This window comes from Ambystoma mexicanum, chromosome 12, assembly GCF_040938575.1.
Source record: "Ambystoma mexicanum isolate Mex_15411 chromosome 12, UKY_AmexF1_1, whole genome shotgun sequence".
Classification (NCBI taxonomy): domain Eukaryota; kingdom Metazoa; phylum Chordata; class Amphibia; order Caudata; family Ambystomatidae; genus Ambystoma; species Ambystoma mexicanum.
Window position 1 is genome coordinate 81,660,088 of NC_090936.1, and position 17,670 is coordinate 81,677,757.

At 48.2% G+C, this 17,670-nt stretch overlaps 1 protein-coding gene across 2 annotated transcripts in view; it reads left to right on the forward strand.

Moving 5' to 3' along the window:
- The window catches only part of GSAP (gamma-secretase activating protein), a 2,819,616-nt gene that overhangs the window by 498,418 nt on the left and 2,303,528 nt on the right, over window positions 1–17,670 (forward strand). The window lies entirely within an intron of this gene.

A 17,670-nucleotide genomic window follows, 5' to 3' on the forward strand; every position in this document is an offset into this window, starting at 1 on the left:
CACAAGTGTTTCCAGGTGCCACAAGACCAAAAATGGGGGGTATTGTGCGAATAGGAAAAAGAAAACAACAATGACGGTTATATTGGCATTGTAACAATCCCACCATGCAAATGTAAAGACAAAGGTGATAAGTGCAGGAGATGGAGGAGTAGGGGCACGGATGGGAGGGGGAGAAGGGCACGGGGGCCCAATGGGGGTGTGCAAGTGGTGAGGTAGGCCAACAAGGGCAAGTGCCAGGGGAAAAGGGGGAAAGGCAGATAAGGACGATGGACACAGTGGACCAGAATCAGGCTAATCTGGGGGAGGGAGCCAGAGGGCAAGTGCTTGTAAGGGATGCTGGGGGAGACTGGTCAGGGGTAGTCTGGCCCAAGTGTGAATCAGAAGGGACCAGGAACAAGTCACTGCAGCAGAGGGAGATTAGCAAGGGAGGGGGAGAAGGAAAGAAGAGTAGAAAAAGAAAGTCTTGAGAAGTTTCCAGAACCTAAGAAGATCCGGCTCAAGTCTGAGGGGAGCAGGGAGGCTGTTCCAGAGGGAGGAGCCTGCCAAGGAAAGGGATCTACCTCTCACTCTGTGCTTGGAGAAACGTCTCACCTGCAGAGAGTTGGAGCTAGAGGACTGAAGAATTATAGCAGGGCGGTATTTAGTGAGTAAAAGCTGCATGTAGAAAGATCCCAGGCCCCAGACATCCTTGTAGATGATGCAAAGGGCCTTGAATTTGATGATTGCGGTCACCGGGAGCCAGTGGAGTGATTTCAGGGCTGGAGAGATGCGGTCCCTGTGCTTGAGGCCAAGGATAAGTCTTGCAGCCCTATTCTGGATTAATTCAAGGGGCCGAAGGGAGGAAAGAGGCAGATTGAGGAAGAGGCTGTTGCAGTACTCCAGCCTAGAGAGAAAGCTTCTGGGGGAAGGTGAGGAAACAGAGAATGCCCCTGAGGAGGTGGAGCTGAAAGTTGGACTTCTTCGCAAGGTCTGTAATGTGCGGAGACAAAGAGAGAGAGGAGTCAAAGATGACCCCATGTTTTTTTGCCTCACATGAGGGGGAGGAGGCCCCAGCAGGGTGGCCAGAGAGAGGGGAGGAAACAAGGAGCTAGCGTCCCAATAAGAAGGATCTCAGTCTTACTTGCATTAAGGCAGCGATCACTGGCAGACCACCACGCCTGAATAGCAGTCAGGCAGTCCGGTATGAGGGAAGGAGAGGAGGTAGAGGATGGGAGCTTAAAGGAGAGCTGTGTGCCATCAGCAGAACACTGGAAATGAGGAAATAAGTTGGAAATCAAATGGGCCAGAGGGGGAAGGTAGATGTTGAAGAGCCATGGCGAAGGATAGAGTCCTGAGGGACGCCATAGGTAGAGAGTGAAGTGGAGGAGAGGAAAGGGCCCATTTGCACTTGGGATGGTTGGTTTGAAAGGAAGGAGGTCAACCACGCCGCCAGTGCCCGGTCCATGATGCCTAGGGTATCATGGAGACGATTAATCAGGATAGAGTGTTTGAGTGTCAAAGGCAGAAGAAAGATTGAGGAGGATCTGAACAGAGGGAGAGTTAGGGTCCATGTTCGAGGGCAGGTCTTCACAGGTGTTTAGGAGAGCATTTTCCGTGCCTCTGGATGACCAGCTTCTCCACGTGTTTGCCCAAGAAAGGGGCCCTAGAGATAGGGTGATAGATAGCTGGGCAAGAAGGGTCAGCAGACAGCTTTTTTAGGAGAGGGTGCACAAGAGTGTGCTTGAGCGGTTGTGGGAAGTAGCCAGTGGCAAAGGAATGGTTACAGAGGCCACCCAAGGCTTGCGCGAGAGAGTCAATGTTGTCCTTGATGCTTCTTGAAGAACAGAGGAGCACCTGTTAGACATTCATAGAGCGGACAACTCTAGAGACCTTGTCCAGTGCAATGGGAGAGAAAGAGGAGAGTATGGGGTTTTGGGGGGCAAGGTGCATTGCAGAGAGCCTGAGAGGGAGGAGGATAGAAGGAGGAGACTGCAGTAGGATTGGCAAGTTTTAAAGAGTTCAGCCATGTTATTGGTGGCCCTGATGATGCAGGCTTCGACATGAGCCCTTTTCTTGGAGCAGATGGTAAGACGATATTGCCTCTGGAGCAGGCGGCGGGCCAGTTTGTCAGAGAAGGTACTTGAGGCCTACCACTTTCTTTCAGCAGCTTTGCACTTGCGTTTCAAAGCTGCCAAGTAGGAGTCATACCAAGAGTTGTATTTGGAAGCATTTTCATGACAGGGGCAAGGATGTCCAAGGTGTTTGAGATAAATAGATGGAGGTTAGCCAGAGCAGAGGCGATAGGAGAGTCAAAGGCAGCGGCGGGAGGAGGGATGAAGGTAGAGGCAAATGCAGCGACTGACGCATGCTTCGTCAGTCGAATGACAGAGAAGGAGACTGACAGTGCGAGCAGAGGCATCATCAGGTTACAGGGCAGCTCAAGGTAGGATGAGAGGAGATAGAGATTGGATCAGGAGAGAGGAGTAGTTCGAGGGTTGGAGAGAGAGATGTCTGTTGAGATGAGAGCATCCAAGGTGTGCTCCGCAGAGTGTGTTGGGTCGGAGGGAAGAATAGTGAATGAAAGAGAGTCAAAGAGGTTGCAAAAGTGTACAGTGGCCAAATCCAGAGAGTCAAGATGGATGTTAAAGTCCCCAAGAGGAGGAGGGGGAGGAGGCAAGGAGCGAGGAGGAGAGGTCTGCCCATTCCAAGAGGAAGAAGGCAGGTGGGTTGGGGGGCCTGTAGATGGTGGCGAGTGTGAGGTAGAGGGTAGAAGAGGGTAGTCAAGGCATTCAGAGGATAGGTAGGATTCCGTTGGGATGATGGTGGCAAGAACCTACTCGGGCAAAATCGGAGCCACTCCGCCACCCGACTCGGAGGGTCTGGGATTGTACAGGATCTTTTAGCCCTGAACATATTTTTTTTAATGCTCCTTGAAAAATGTCTGTCTACAGGCAACAGTGCACCTCCATTTTCAGAGAGCGGAGTCTCAGAAGTGAAGGGATCTGCCTCAAAACACATTTATATAAGTGTGATGCTGGAAATGCATTGGAGGGACAGGGCCTCCCTGTCCTTGTTCTGTAGTCCTTTTTCATATGTGTTCTGTATTGTTTTCTGCCCAGGAGTCCATGTGGCACTCATGGCAGTGCAGCTCTTCCTCTTTTTGGTTTGGTGTGGGGGTACAACCCTGTACCCCTAGTGGATGTTTTTGGGCACCTGTGTGTGACCCTTGGGATACCCTTATGGCACTCATGGGTGGGGGTACAACCCTGTACACCTAGTGTATGTATTTGGGCACCTGTGTGTGGCTGTTACGCTCACCTGGTATCCACAGGGATGCCACCCAGCTGGGTTACTCGTTGGTATGCTTTTCAGCTTTGCCCTGATGTGGTCTGCGGGGAAGGTTCTACCTAAAAATACAGGAGGACTGTGTTCAAGACTGACCGACTGGGGTAAGTATCCTCCCTCCACCGCCGTATGATTTCAGTCCCTCTGGCGCCCTCTCTTCACCTTGTGGCAGAATTAGGCATGCTCTCCGTCCTGCCTTCTTTGCAGGTGCGCGTTGTCTTACATGGGCGAGTGCGGTCCAGTTACTTCACTGACGCCGGCCCGTTTGATATTGTTCAGGTAGGTCTTATTGCTGTTCTTTAGTTTTGTTGCTATCCTGCATGCCTTTCTTTGTTTAAAATGTCTCTTTTTTTCTCCCTTAAGTATGCAGAGCTTCAGCGCGACGAACTGGTTTGGTTGAGCCCTGCTGGTAAATGATGGCACATTAAGAGCGCTATGATGCGGTAAGTAAGCACTATGTGCAGCGCTGCAAAGTCTCGCCTTTGCTAACCTGTGTTTTCCTTTCTTGTAGGTCGCGGTGTTCTTCAGCGCGAGTGGAATGTCCGGAGTGGTGCCAGCCGAGAGGCGACCAGCCAGGTAAGCCTTTTGAGCAGTTCGTAATTTGTAAATGTCTCTACTACTTTCTTTAATGTTCCCTCTATCTTCCTCTTTGAGGTCGTTCTGTCCAGGAGGCGTGCAGATTCGAGGAAGCTGTTCTCAGTAGCTGCGAGTGTTTAAAGATGAAGACTGGAGGTAAGATTATGCTGCTGCTAATGATGTTCCTTTTGTGTCCTTGCAGGTTCTGCTTCTCCGAGGTTCGAGGGAATAGCTGGACACTGTGAGCATCATGTTGCAAGCTGCAAAGTAACGCGAAGCGTGTTGTCTTGCCCGGGTGTGGTTTAAATAGCCCCAACAAAATAGTCCAGGTAAAGTAGTCCCTAGGCTACCACACCCAAAACACTAGACCGCATAGCTTAGTTGTTAGGAACCAAGCTATGTGGATGCCTCCATGTTGGCTGACAATACAATAAAATAGTTCCCAAGCACATTGTTTTTCATGGTGTATGAGCCTGGCGCCATAGGCGCCAGGACTGGCCCCATGAGGGCCTTTGAAGAGGATGCCAGGCTCTAGAGGCCCGAGTCCTGACTCCACCTGGCCAATGGGTTTGCCACAGGGGGTTTTCGGCGAGGGTCGTGACACCACTCCCCCCTAAAGCCCCTCCCATGGTGTTCCTTCTGTCTGGCCCAGGTTTGGTTGGGAAGTTCCGATGGAATTTCCTGATTAGACGTGGTGCGTGAATATTCTCACTGGGCTCCCAGGATCTGTCTTGTGGTCCAAATCCTTTCCAATCGACGAGATAATATAGCTTGGTCCTAGAGTATTTAGAGTCCAAGATATCTTTGACTTCGAATTCTGGTTCTCCGTCAACAAATATGGGTTTAGGTGGTGTCCCAACCCGTGTGCCGGGTTGCATTGGTTTCAGGAGAGACACATGGAATACCGGGTGGATGTGTAGATTAGGTGGTAAATCCAGTTTCACGGCTGCTGGGTTGATAATTGCCTTAATGGTTTAGGGTCCTAAGAATCTGTGATGAAAGGTCCGGGTTCCCTTGATGGGTACGAATTTAGCGGCTAACCAAACTTTGTCTCCTACTTGATAATCAGGGGCCTTTTTCCGGTGTTGGTCGGCGAATCTCTTTTGTTTTTCTTTGGCATGAATAAGGTGTTCCTTTGCCATTTTGAAAGCCTGAGTAATGGTTGTGTGTAGAGTCTTTACCGCTGGCATTTCCAAGCTGGCTGGAAGGTCTAGTTCAGAGGTACGTGGATGTCTGCCATGAAGGGTATAGAAGGGCTTTTGTCCCGTGTTTGAATGCAAAGAATTGTTATATGCATTTTTGGCTATCCATAGTAGGTCTTTCCAATTCCTTTGTTCGTGGTGCAGCATGCACCGTAAATATTGCTTGAGTGTCTGATTGGTTCTCTCGGTTTGGCCGTCCGTTTGGGGATGGTGACTGGTAGAAAGCCGAACGTCGATCTGCGCCATTGCACAACATTTTTTTCCAGAAGTTTGAAACAAACTGCCTGCCTCGATCAGAGACCAGAACCGAAGGGAAGCCATGTAGCTTAACCACGCACTCCAGGAACACTTTTGCTAAAGCGACTGCATCTGGGAGGTCTTTGAGAGGAATAAAATGGGCCATCTTCGAGAATAAGTCCACAACTACAAGGATGGTGTTGAACCCTTGGCTTGGAGGTAGATCAGTGATGAAGTCAAGGGAAAGAGTGTGCCATGGAACTGTAGGAATGTCCAATGGTTGTAGGAGACCAGATGGTTTTTGTTTCTGTGATTTATTTTGTGCGCAGACACCGCAGGACTGAATATACTGAATGATGTCCTTACGCCAGGTGGGCCACCAAAAGTTCTCTTTCACCTTAGCTAGGGTTTTGGCGATCCCAGGATGCCATTCGATCAGTGAATCGTGATAGTTTGAAATAATATGCTGTTGTAATTCCTTCTTGGGTACATATAGGCGTTCCCTAAAAAAGGGTAGATGGTCCTTAATGGTATATTGTTCTCCTTGAGTTTGCCATGCGAGGTAGGCATCAGGATTCATTGTCCGTTGGATTTCTTTTCGTAGTTCTGCTTGTTTTAAGGCTGTCGTGATACCCAAGAGTTTGTCTTCAGGTATAATAGGTACTGGGTCTGGAGTTGTATATACTATTTCATCTATGCCCATGCGAGATAAGGCATCCGCCTTTCCGTTTCTGACTCCTGGTCGAAATGTGATTACATAATCATATTCAGCGAGAAAAGGGCCCACCGTAATTGGCACGAGGAGTGGACCTTGGATGTTTTGAGATATTGCAGGTTTCGGTGATCTGTGATGACTGTAATGGTGTGTCTGGCCCCCAGAAGGTAGTGCCTCCAGGCTTTAAAGGCGGATTTGATAGCCAGGAGTTCCTTGTCCGTGATGGCATAATTAATCTCTGGAGGTGAGAACTTTTTAGACCCGAAGGCCACAGGATGTAGCTGGCCGGTTTCCGGGTCTCTCTGTGAAAGGACAGCCCCCATTGCGAGACTGGAAGCATCAGGTTCACCGACATAAGGGAGGTCTGGACGAGGATGTCGCAGGATTGGAGCGGAGGTAAACCTTTGTTTAAGTTCCTGAAAGGCTGCTTCTGCTTCTTCGGTCCAAGCAAACATTTTATTGTTTTTTCGGAATAGTACTGTTATTGGGTGCACAACCTGAGAGAAGTCTGGGGTGAACCGGCGGTAGAAGTTCACAAAGCCCAGCATGCTTTGTACCCCTTTCAGAGACGTCGGTGAAGGCCATTTCAGAATGGCATCTACCTTGTGCACGTCCATTCTGATGCCCCCTGGAGTAATAATAAAACCAAGAAATTCTACTTCGGTGACGTGAAAAAAGCATTTTTCAAGCTTTGCAAACAAGCGATGGTGACGGAGCTTGGTGAGGACTGAACAAACGTGCCTGACATGATCTTGTTCCGAGGCTGAGTATACTAAGATGTCGTCTATGTACACTAAGGCGCACACATCAATGAACTCCCTTAAAACGTCATTAATGAAATACTGGAATGCCGCAGGAGCGTTGCATAACCCGAAGGGCATGACTTGATATTCAAACAAGCCGTACTTAGTGCGGAAGGCGGTTTTCCATTCATCTCCTTTTCTGACTCAGACCAGGTGGTACGCTCTTCGAAGGTCCAATTTGGTATAAATCTGGGCATCTTTAACTTGGTCTAGCATCTCAGGGATAAGTGGCAAGGGGTAGCGGTTCTTCACGGTGATCTGGTTCAATGCACGGTAGTCAATACAGGTTCTCAAGTATCCTTCCTTTTTCAGTACGAAGAACAAAGGACTGGCTGCGGGGGACTTCGAAGGACTGATAAATCTGTTTGCAAGGTACTGGACTAAATAGGATTTAAAATGAAGGTTTTCTGGTTTTGTGAGAGCGTAGATCCTGCCGCAAGGGATTTGTGCACCAGGAACAAGGTCGATCTGACAGTCATAGGGCCTGTGTGGCGGCAATGTATTGGCTTGGTCCTTTCGGAAAACATCCTGGAAATCATGGTATTCACTTGGCAAGGTATTAGTTGCTCCCAGGGTTGATACTGTCGCTCCGGGAGTCATGGGGATACAGATGTCGGGTTTCTCCTCTTGGTAATAGCAGGCAGGGGAGCAGTCACCGGGTAAGGTTCATTTTCGTGCCTGCAAGTCTATCAAAGGGTTGTGAGCAACCAACCATGGCATCCCTAGTATTAGCCTGAACTGAGGTGCCTTGATTAGATCAAATGAAATAGACTCCCGATGCCCGTCCTGGCACAGCAAGGTTACCCTGGCTGTGCACTGGGTTACTGGTCCGGAAGCGATTTCTGTCCCATCCACAGTGGTTACCTTGTCCATAGTTGGCTTAGAACACAAACAAAGCCCCATCTCTGCTGCCATTTCTTGATCAATATAATTTCCAACTGCTCCGCTATCGATGTATGCTTCAACGGCATGCATTCTTGACGACTGTTGGTGGTTAATTAAGATCACTGGTATTGCAAAGTGCGAGGTCAGCAACTCTTTCTTCTCACTCGACAAACTGACCTCTACGTTTGTCGAGCTTGGTAGTTTTCCGATTCATTAGCTTCATCCTTCTCTGTGGCCCGACTGTTCTTCTTGGGGGTTTTACTGGACAGTCCTTCAGGAAATGTCCTGGTTTCCCACAATACAAACAAAGCTGTTGTTGTCTTCTTTTGTCCTGCTCTTGTTGTGTTAATGGAGGCCGTATCCCTCCAATCTGCATGGGTTCTACAGCATTTTCAGGTACATGGGGTTTGTTTTCCCTTGGTCGAACATACACGGTCCGAGGGTCCTTCTTAGACCGCTCTGCCTTTCGGTCCTGCAACCGGTGGTCTAGCTGCATGACCAGATTTATGAATTCTGCACAGTCTCTGGGTGGATCAGCCACCTGGGCTAAGACGTCCTTTCATTCGCCTAGTAAGCCTCGATGGAATAACGTGGTTCTTTTGTTTTCTGGCCACCTAGCTTCGGCAACCAGTCTGTTGAAGGTAGCAATGTATGTTAACAAGTCCTGATTCCCCTGTCGGAGGGACAAGAGTTCATTGTCTACTGCTTGTTACTGGGGATAGCGAGTAAAAAGTTTTTTCCATTTCTCTCTGGAACCCCCCAAAGTCATGTAATAGAGGATCGTCATGGGTTACCAACGGCACCGACCAATCTGCTGCACTACCACTCAGGTATGATAAGACAAAAGCTACCCGAGCTTGGACGCTTGGAAATGCTCCAGGCCTACAAAGAAAATGTGGCAGCACTGATTGATGAATGCTGCATACTTCCGTGGGTCGCCTGAGAGCCTTTCTGGTGGTGCCAGGGGCACTGTTCCAGGTAACGTGATCTGTACCGGAGTGGGTGGTATGGCAGGGTTTTGCATCATTGGATTGCTTCCAGGTGGAGGCGTCTGTCCTGCCTGTGATTGCAAGTATTGCCTGCTAATCTCTTCAGTGCGTTCTTTGGTCACTATTAGGTCTCTCCGGAGGGCTTTAGTCTCTTGTCTGGCAGAATGAACCTCAGCATGAAGCTCTCCTAGTAATTGGGCCAATTGGTCCATTTCTGATGTCTCCATGTCGCCCAGGTGGATTTGTTATGGTAGGCTTCACGTTCTGTTACGCTCACCTGGTATCCACATGGACGCCACCCAGCCGGGTTACTCGCTGGTATGCTTCTCAGCTTTGTCCTGATGTGGTCTGCGGGGAAGGTTCAGCCTGAAAATACAGGAGGACTGTGTTCAAGACTGACCGACTGGGGTAAGTATCCTCCCTCCACCCCCGTATGATTTCAGTCCCTCTGGCGCCCTCTCCTCACCTTGTGGTAGAATTAGGCGTGCTCGCCGTCCTGCCTTCTTTGCAGGGGCGCGTTGTCTTTCATGGGCGAGTGCGGTCCAGTTACTTCACTGGCGCCGGCCCGTTTGATATTGTTCAGGTAGGTCTTATTGCTGTTCTTTAGTTTTGTTGCTATCCTGCATGCCTTTCTTTGTTTAAAATGTCTCTTTTTTCTCCCTTAGATATGCAGAGCTTCAGCACGGCGAACTGGCTTGGTTGAGCCCTGCTGGTAAATGATGGCACATTAAGAGCGCTATGATGCGGTAAGTAAGTGCTATGCGCAGCGCTGCGAAGTCTCGCCTTTGCTAACCTGTGTTTTCCTTTCTTGTAGGTCGCGGTGTTCTTCAGCGCAAGTGGAATGTCCGGAGTGGTGCCAGCCGAGAGGCGACCAGCCAGGTAAGCCTTTTGAGCAGTTCGTAATTTGTAAATTTCCCTACTGCTTTCTTTAATGTTGCCTCAATCTTCCTCTTTCAGGTCGTTCTGTCCAGGAGGCGTGCAGATTCGAGGAAACTGTTCTCAGTAGCTGCAAGTGTTTAAAGATGAAGACTGCAGGTAAGATGCTGCTGCTAATGATGTTCCTTTCGTCTCCTTGCAGGTTCTGCTTCTCCGAGGTTCGAGGGAATAGCTGGACACGGTGAGCGTCACGTTGCAAGCTGCAAAGTAACGCAAAGCTTGTTGTCTTGCTCTGGTGTGGTTTAAATAGCCCCAACAAAATAGTCCAGGTAAAGTAGTCCCTAGGCTACCACACCCAAAACACTAAACCGCATAGCTTAGTTCTTAGGAACCAAGCTATGTGGATGCCTCCATGTTGGCTGACAATACAATAAGGTAGTTCCCAAGCACATTGTTTTTCATGGTGTATGAGCCTGGGCCATAGGCGCCAGGACTAGCCCCATGAGGGCTTTTGAAGAAGATGCCAGTCTCAAAAGGTCAGAGTCCTGACTCCACCTGGCCAATTGGTTTGCCAGAGGGGGTTTTGGGCGAGGGTCGTGACACTGTCCCGTGATTCCTCAAGTAATCAGGAGGTTGAGAAAGTTCAGGAAAACCATGATCCTAATTGCCCCGGATTGGGCCAGGAGGACGTGGTACCCGGACCTTCTGGGCATGTCCATATGCCCTCCAATACGTCTTCCACAAAGAGAGGATCTTCTCTCGCAAGAGGAAGGTCGGGTTCTCCATCCAGAGGACAAGACACTCCGCCTTCACGCATGGTTTCTGAGAGGCTAAGATATAAGGATTGAGACCTCCTTGTTAGGCAGAAACGTGTGCAGTTCCCTTAGGGACCACTGCAAAAGGCTTAAGACTACAGGTGTTAGCAGTAAAGCCAATTGGTAGCTGTCTGTACCACCCAGATTTACCTGGTAGCTGTGGCTGAGCAGCCAGACTTCTCTCAAGAAGAGTTAGACAGTATATAGAGTATACAAGATAGGTACCAACATACAGTAGCACAAGCAAACACTGACCAGAGCTTTGGTATCAAGTATATAATTATTTATTTAAAGACACACTTAGAAACACTCTAGCACTATTATTGTAAGCAAGTTCAAAAACACAGTCACTATTAATATAGATACATCCCTTAGTCCTTATTAGACAAGTCTTAGTTAACACCACTTATTTCCAGACAGAGGTGAGCGCTTAACTAAAGATGGCACTCCAATAAGTTTAAGATAAAGGGAGGGAAAAGGCAGAAATTAGGAACAGCACACAACACAATACTTTAGAAGCCCTCAGCAAGGCAGGAAAGTCCAAGTCTACTTGTGAGCAAAATGTTCAGAGGCCAGGCTTCCTCTTGGAGAGAGTAGAACACCAATGTGCCCAAGATCACACAGTTTAAAAGGCTTGGAAAGTCTTGCAGAGAGTTCAGAAAGGAATTAGTTCAGTTTAGAAAAGTTCAGTTATCCAGCCTAGGGCCAACCCAAGTGGTAAGTTGAGGCTTTAAGAGTCACCCCACACAGACCGTTGCGAGGGAGGCCAGTTAAAGTGGAGAGGATCTTCCAGCGGGGGCAGTTGTTCCTGGCAGTGGATGCAAGTCGCGGCGCCGTCCAGAGGAAGAGAAGATCTCGACATGGAAGAAAGCTGAAGGTTGTTGCACTGGCAGGGAAGAAACCAGCTGCGGAGTTCTCCGTTCGCGGTAGTGGTGAAGCGTGGCTATCCAGCTGCCGGGGTGCTTGGCACGGGCGATTTGACCACAAGACGATCCAGGAAGGCAAAAAGAGGGCGAACTGGTTATCCCCACCAGTTCAGAGGAAGAAGACTCTCCGTGATGAAGATCTTCTCTGTCGTTGGGAAGTGGTGAGACGGTTCAGCAGGGCTCCACCGGTGGTGTCGTCGTTGCAGGTCGGCTCAGCTTCTCCCTCTTCGGATTCTTTGGTCCTGTGGCGACTTCTGAAGTTCCAGTCCCCAAAGCCCTGCTTTTATGCAGAAAACCCCCATTCATCAGTCCTAGCTGTCACTCAAACATGCTAAGTGGTGAGCCGGGCTGGGCCAATCACACAGGAGTGCGACTTGAGTTGCTGAGGCAGCTCAGTCCAGGGTGCCTCAACACCCCCTCCCACACATCCTGTAGACCCAGACAGAGTGGCACCACTTTTGGAGGCTTCTGTGGAGAAGCCCGCTAAAAAGTGGAACAAAGGGCTCAACTTGGGTTGGAGTTACAGAGGCGAACACAAACGCCATTTTAAAACCGAGTCCTGGCAAAGAGACCCAACCGGGGAATAAATATTAAATAAATAACCCAGCGGTTTCTTTAACATTGCACCAAAAAGTGGTGCGTTTAAAATGAATGGGAAAATCCCATAGGAAATATTCCGGTGGAATATTTTGCGTGGTAACCACTGCCACCAGCCAGAAACTCGGCGAGGGGGGACTGCACAGTGCCCCCTCGAAAAACAGACCTAGGGCAATCTAATTACCCCTACCTGTACTTCCACAATATGATGGTTTGTACTGGTTCTGTTCACAATTTAAGACTAGTAAAGTCAATGGTGACTTTACATGCCCTGGGAGACAGTAGTCAGTCCCAGGGTATGGAGTCTATGTGTGGGGGTCACTATGACACCCCTGTGTTACTGCACTGAGGGTGCTGTGTAACACACTTACCAAAAATACATGAAACCCTATGGAGTAAAAGACCCCATAGCCCATAAAACACATTACAAAGTCAAAGGATATCTCAAATCATGTCTGAGTGGGAGAAAAAGAGTCTCACTCTTAGCAGGAGAAAAAAATAAACCCCAAAAATCCAGCAAAGCTGTTGGGGGACTCACTAGGTTTGGGAAATTAGCCTTAACAGAGAATTCTCCCTAACACTCCTGAATGATGTAATGGAGATTTTGCTTTTGGCCAGAAGGCCAGCAACAAAATCCCTGTATCGGTGTCATAAGAACAAGTTCAGTAACTGGTGCAGGGATAAGAATGTGGATCCATTCCTTTTGTAATACTCCAGCAGTACTTTCTTTTCTCTTACACTTAGCCAATTTGGGGCTCCAAGTTGGTACTATAAAAGAATATTTGGCAGCGCTATCTATCTTTAAGCGCTCCTCGGAAGAGGTGTCCTATTTTAAAATGCCTTTAGTCATTCAATTCTTGAAAGGGCTGACGGATATATACCCTCCGACACCTTTTCAGGTGCCTATCTGGGATTTGAATCTAGTCTTAAAATGTCTTGTGTGCCCCTTTCAAACCTTTACATTCTTGCCCATTAAGACTTCTCACTCTTAAAACAATTCTGTTGGTGGCTATAACATCAGCCCGGAGGGTAAGTGAGTTGCAGGCACTGTCTTGTAAGCCTCCTCACACCATTTTCCATAAGGACAAAGTTATTCTAAAAGTCAAACCATCTTTACTGCCTAAAATAGTTTCTGATTTTCATCTGTCACAAAAATTACCTCACCTTCTCTTTATCCTCCTCCTCACGCTAGTAAGGAAGAGGAAAGATTGCATAGACTGGATCCCAAAAAGGGCTCTCAGTTTCTACATTTTCAGATTGGCAAATCTTAGACAATGTGACCAACTATTTGTTTGGTATACTGGACACAAATTGGGCCTTGGAGTGTCTATACAAACTCTATCCATATGGATAATTCTAGCAATCTCTGAATGCTATAAATTGGCTGGAAGAGAGCCTCCAGATGGATTAAGGGCTCATTCAACTAGAGGTATGGCAACTTCCAATGCTCTTCAGAGGGGAGTCCCGGTGCAGGATATTTGTGCTGCGGCCACCTGGTTGTCAATGCACCCCTTTCTGAAGCACTATTGCTTGGATTCCACTTCATATCAAGGAGGACTATTTGCAAAAGCTGTCCTTCATTCAGTCCATAACTAAAATGCCTAGTACTCCCACCTCCAAGTTTACCCCTGCTATGGGAGTCTATCATAGGATGAGGAATACGTGGGAGGACACAATCCATTTGAAGAACAAGTTACTTACCAACTGTAACGTTCTTTCGATTGGATGTTCCTCCCACGTATTCCTCATCGAACCTACCCTTCCGTACAGTTTACGCCTGTTGCACTCTAATTTCCTTAAGAGCCTGAGGAGTTAAGACCTGATCAGCTGATGCAACCATGAACACCATAAAAACAGTACTGAGTTAACGGCGCGCTCTTTATACAGCGGATGACGTTGACGCTCGATGGCGGCCCTTGAGGTACTAAGACTCTGCAAACTCGTACACAGCGCCCTCTGGTGAAAAAAAAATTCCGAGGCAGCAGAGCTGGGATAAGATGAGGAATACGTGGGAGGAACATCCAATCGAAATAACGTTATAGTTGGTCGGTAACTTGTTCTTCTATTGCAATGCGCAGTGATGCAATGTGCTATTTACAGAGATAAAAATACATCAAGCGTTTGATAATGGTGAAGTCTTTGAGATAAATGAATATTACAATACTGGGAACATTAGGTGGAATTCGATAGAAACTTTCAGAGCAGCGATTGATGATCATAGAGAAGTAAATAGGTGACCTACCCGTACTTGGACACACAAATGAACGAATACAGCAAGCAGGGGAACAAGTGGCCGTGGAACAGGTATCTGAGGAACAGGTATCCAGGGGAACAGGTAGCTTGATGACGATATACCTTCTATATCCCTGAGATGTTCTCCTGTTAAATGTCAAGGTGTTTATAAAAGCTTAGAAAAGTGGGTGTGTATGCGAATGTGTGACGTGTTTGTTGACACCCACTGAGCCTCGATGCCAAAGTTTCACATCTGCCATACCCACTGTTAGGCAGAAACCTGTGCAGTTCCCTTAGGGAACACTGCAAAAGATTTAGGACTACAGGTGTTAGCAGTAAACCCACTTGGTAGCAGTCTGTACCACCCATATTTACCTGGTAGCTGTGGCTGAGCAGTCAGACTTCCCTCAAGAAGAGTTGGGCAGTATGCAAAGTATACACAATAGGCACTCGGACACAATAGCACAAGCAAACACTGACCAGAGCTTTAGTATCAAAGTATATAATTATTTATTTAAAAACACACTGTTTGAAACACTCCAGCACTCTTATTGTAAAACACTCTAAACACAGTTACTATTATAATATATACAACCCTTATTCCTTATCAGACAAGTCTTAGTTAACACCACTTATTTCCAGACAGAGGTGAGCGCTTAACTATAGATGGCACTCCAATAAGTTCATGAAGAAGGGAGGGAAAAAGACAGAATATTTGAAGATACACCACTCTAAGATTTAGGAACACTTTTAGCAAGGCAGAAGAGCAAAAGTCACTTGTGAGCCAAAGTCCATAGGCTGGGCCCACTCTTAGAGAGAGCAGAGCACAAATGCGCCCAAGATCACACAGTTACACTAGGCTTAGAAAGTCTTGCAGAGAGTTCGAAAAGAGTTTAGAGAGGCTCAGAAAAGTTTAGCCAGGGAGTCCCAGGCTAACCCAGGTTCGAAAGCCAGGGGCTAAATCTACCCCGTACAGTCGGTGGCAAGGGAAGCCAGGCGGGACACGGTACCTTAAGTGGGGAAGGATCCTCCAGCGGTGGCAGTTGTTCCTGGCAGCGGGTGCAAGTCTCGTTGTCGTCCAGGGGAAGAGAAAATCTCGACTTGGAGGAAAGATGAAGGTCGTTGCACTGACAGGGAAGAAACCAGCCGCAGAGTTTTCCGGTTAAAGGTATTACCCTTTCTTTCGCGGTTGTGGTAAAACGTGGTATTCTGGTTGCCGGGGTGCTTGGCACAGGCAAGGCGGCCACGAGATACGTCGGGAAGGCGAAAAGACGGTGAAACTGGTTATTCCTTCCAGTCAAAGGAAGAAGACTCTCCGGCGGGAGATCTCCTCTGTCGTTCGGAAAAGTGGTGAGACGGTCCAGCAGGGCTCCACCGGTGGTGTCGTCATGGCAGGTCGGCTTAGCTTCTCCCTCGTCGGACTCTTAGGTCCTGTGGCGACTTCTGAAGTTCCAGTCTCCAAAGCCCGGCTTTTATGCAGAAAACACCCATTCACTCAGCCTAGCTGTCACTCAAACATGCTAAGTGGTGAGCTGGCCGGCTCACCACTTGGGCCAATCAGGACGGAGTGCGAATTGAGTTGCTAGGCAACTCAGTCCAGGGTGCCTAAATCCCCCTCCACCCCTCCTAAGTACCCCAGACAGAGTGGCACCACTTTGGAGGGCTTCTGTGGAGAAGCCCGCCAAAAAGTGGAACAAAGGGCTCGACTTGGGTTGGAGTTACAGAAGAGAACACAAACGCCATTTTAGAACAGAGTTTTGGCAAAAAATACCAACCGGAGAATGAATAATAATTAAATAAACCGGCGGTATGTTCGAGGCTATCGTAATTAAATAAATAAAGATGGTAGCCTCGAACAATGGGAAAATCCCATAGAGAAATATTCGCGGTTGAATATAAAAAGTAGTATCCACTACCACCAGCCAAAACTCGATCAGGGGGGACGGAGACGTGCCCCCTCAACTAACAGACCCCGGGGCAATCGAATTGCCCCAGCCAGTATGTCCACAATATGATGGTTTGTACTGGTTCTGTTCAGAATTCAAGACTAGTAAAGTCAATGGTGACTTTGCATGCCCTGGGAGACAGTAGTCAGCCCCAGGGTATGGAGTCTATACTGGGGGGTCACTATGACACCCCTGTGTTACTGCACTGAGGGTGCTGTGTAACACACATCACAAAAACACATGAAGCCCTATGGAGTAAAAGACCCCATAGCCCATTAAACACATCTAGAGTCAAAGAAACACACTCAAATCATGCCCAAGAGTGAGGGTAAAAGAGTCTCAGTCTTGGCAGGAGAAAAAAATAAACCCCAAAAATCCAGCAAAGCTGCTGGGGGACTCACTAGGTTAGGAAATTCAGCCTAAACAGAGAATTCTCCCTAACACCCACCCACCCAGCCCCTTTGCGAGCGGACAGGCATAGGCCTGCTCTTACAGCATATAGGTCAATAGGGACAAGGTTGATACACAAACGCAAAATGCTTGTGTCGGTGGTTAATTAAAATGAAATTGGCATACTTTTTTGGCCATGCATGCCAGTTTGATGAGTTACTTCATCCCCTTTATTGCATCCCCTTTTCATCAAAATACTCACCTTTGGGTTATATTCAAATGGTGCCCGAAAAGGAATGAATAGCTACTGCGAACAATGTGCCACGTTTTCATTGGTGCCTGAGAAAATGTTATACCCCAGTACGACCCTGTCCATAGGTGCCAACTGCCATTGATACTAGGGTGGAGGATGGATGGGGGATGAGGTGAACGCAAAAGGCTCGGAACACTTGTCAACGGGCAAAAACGTATGTTGATTGCAGTGACGGGGTCTTGAAGAGGGGAGTCTGGAGAAACTCTGTCTTGCCTGGCCACGTGGAAAACTGATATCATGGGCCTGGAAGGAAGCTGCCAGCAAGCGCAAGAGAGCTCACCAGACAAGATGTTGATCACCAACAGACGGATCTGACAGCTCACAATGGGGGGCAGTCGGTGAGCTACGGAGGGCCAGTTCCTGTTTCACAGTACAATTGCGCTAAAAATAACGGAACTATGATAACGATGCACACAGGTTGCTTTGTGACAAAGACTGTAATCCTGTTCGGTTTGTTATGTTTAATAGAAGCCGCAGTCGTTTGTTGCTAACACAGAAACAAAGCGTGCATAATTTCATATGATGCTTAATGTATATTTTCAATGCTACACAGAGGCTAGCTATTCAACAGCTTGTGGCATCTTGTGCATCCACAACCACTGCGCTGCCATTCGAGCGCTTGTTCTTAGGTGCGAAATGCCATTGATACTGAGGAGGGAGGGAGCGAGGGAGGGAGGAGGATGGATGATTTGAACAGTGGAGTTTGGAGACACTGGGTCTGGGGAGGCCATGTGAACAATGGTCCCTGTGCGAAATAATCCTTTGAGGTGCACAAGGTGTTTGGCAACTAGTGTTCCCACCCACCAGGCCCCCTTGGGATCGCACGCCCATAGGTGTGAACTGC